Genomic DNA, 2,654 nt, shown 5'->3' on the forward strand with positions numbered 1-2,654 from the left:
TCTTATATATATAATTAAATAATGAGTCAAATCAGAAATGCGTTCTTCTCAGTACAATAAACTGATGCGTAAAAGGGCACTGTGTTGCAATATTGCTGCCTCAGATCGTTACACAGTTATGCAAATCTTACTGTATGAAGCAGGGGAAGAGGTGTTGTGCACTCTCTAGTCTTTAAAACCCGGAAAATAAAAAAGAAATTTATATTCAAATAAAAAACCCCAAGTATGAAACAACTAATTCTAATGACAAAATGTGTATGCTTCCGTAATTGAAGGTAGCTAATATTCAGCAATGCTTGGCAAAACCCTAGGCTACAAAAACTGAAATGCTTTATCCAGATGAAACTATGGGGCAATTTTTTGGTAAACAGAACACAATTTTTCTACCTGAATTGGACTAAGCTGCCTGCATATAAATCCTCTATCCTAAAAACTACATGCAGTTATGTAGCCATAATAATTGCAGTATCTTCCCTGATTTTCAGGAGAAATTATATTTGGAATTGACTGCTGCAAGATCTTGAAAGTTTGTGGAGTTTGAAGTGCCTTAATTTCTCAAGTAACGTCTCTTTGGGATCAATTAAGAGTATAAAGTGAACACGAGCAGAATTTTTATGGTCCAATTGAGCCTGAAGAAGGGCATCCCAAAGTGTAGATGTAGTTCTCTTACAATATATTTTTCTAAAAGTAGGTTTAGGCTTTTTAGCTCTTGTTCATGTAAAAATGCAGTGTCCTTCCAAGTGTGGTTTTTGCTGACCCCTTCTTTGGCAGTGAACATACGCTTCACCGTCCTGATGGCTTCGACCGTTTCAAACAAGGAGATGGTTTCATAAGACGCTTATGTATTACTGCGTTATGTTGAATGTTTATTCATGTTGTAGCAAATAGACAAGCAGAAAGGTAACTAGCTGGATTTTATATATCTGGTTTTGATACATCTTTACATCTTAGATGTAATTTGGTTTTAAATTGTGTTTGCTTTGGTTACATGATTTTTAAAATTATGGAGAGAAAAAATAATTTGAAAAGCACTTTCATTGCAAATTAATGTGACAGGGCTGGATGAAGTGTTTTGTGAGAGAATCCTGTAACAAAATGTGCTTGTCATTGGCACTCACTAGTGAGCGAGACGGAAAGTACCACAACCTGACTTAGAGCATGTGGTTAATTGGTGTGTTTATTTAATGTATTTGATCAGGCTGTCATGATGTATGAAGCATCTGAACAATACCTCTGGCAGAGATCAAAACATGAACTTTGCAAACTTTCCCTTTTCTGGTTCAGACTTTGTAAATGAAGTTATGCCTGCTGTGTCTTTATCAGAAGGGTGGTTCACTGAGCCATGCATGTTTTATTCAGAATTTGACAGAGAGTGGTTGGTAGAGCACTGTACAAGGAGAATCCTGAACCACATGGACCGCAGCTCCTAGTCTAAAACAAAAAGCATAGTGACGGTCTCGGTGCACATCACCATTTCCAGTGTAAATGGTGGAGAAAGAATATAAAGCACATTACAGTAATCTACTGGCTGAGGAACTGAGTTCCTCCTCTGATATGTGTGCCTTTGTGTCCTATTGAAATGAGTCAGACCTGAGACTTTTCTGTTCCAGGGTCAGATCCATAAATATTACCCTGAGACGATGAGCATATCACATAAGACAGACATTCTTCATTCACAGTATCACCACATTCATCCTTCAATACAATATAGATTATCTTGGTTCCTTTTTCCTTGTTCCTTTCCTTTTGGTGTTAAAAATCCAGAAAAAATACATCTAACTTCCTCTGGCTTCCTCTAACTCAGAAGACCCCTTGTGTTCTTCAGCATCATTAGTTGAAATTTTTAGTGGTAGTGAAACTATGCTAGGTTCAGCCACATGATGAACTCGGAAAGTACAGTCTGATAACAGAAACCAACTTGTTCAAATTTAAAGTACATCCTGCAGTGGGTACCACTCTAGAGCTTGTATCCTTTGTCTTATAAGCATAGAAATGCCCTTAAAAACAAATCATACATAAATCGAATTTTTCTAGCTAAAATAGAAGGAATTTCTTTTGTGTTATTTCACATGATTAAATAACCCCGCTCCTTCAAAGTGTTCTTCTCCTGTGTCTCTCCTATTACATGTAAATTAGCGTACAAGGTCAATCAATACTAAAAACACAAAGGTTTTTTTAAACTTCAGTTTTCTAAGTTACACTGCTATCGATGTGGGCTAAAATGTAATTTTAGAGGGGTCTCTTCCTCTGAAACCAAACTGCTCAGATGTAGTTAGGCATTCATGTGGCTTTACAACCTCATCTCTGCAGTCTTTGAACACTGAATGAATCATACTAGTTTTAGAATAATTTTCTGCCACATAGATGCGACAGTTTTATGTTTTATTGTTTGCTTTTATAACATTCACACTTGTCTGGGAAATAAAAACTTCTTACAGCAAGTGACGAAAGATAGTGACTCTGAGACATCAACAAGTTTTAAAGAGGAAGAACTATCCTGGTTACTGTTGAAAATGTTTGCTTTGCTACGCAAACTTCCTGAGTAAGGTAAGGCAAGGAAATACCTTGCTACCTTGTTGATGCTTTATATTTATAAGAAGCACTGTTGTGAATATACAGGATGAGGGAAAAAAAGGGGGGGGGGGGGGGGGGGG

Source organism: Buceros rhinoceros, unplaced genomic scaffold (assembly GCF_000710305.1).
Source record: "Buceros rhinoceros silvestris isolate BGI_N320 unplaced genomic scaffold, ASM71030v1 scaffold35912, whole genome shotgun sequence".
Taxonomy (NCBI): domain Eukaryota; kingdom Metazoa; phylum Chordata; class Aves; order Bucerotiformes; family Bucerotidae; genus Buceros; species Buceros rhinoceros.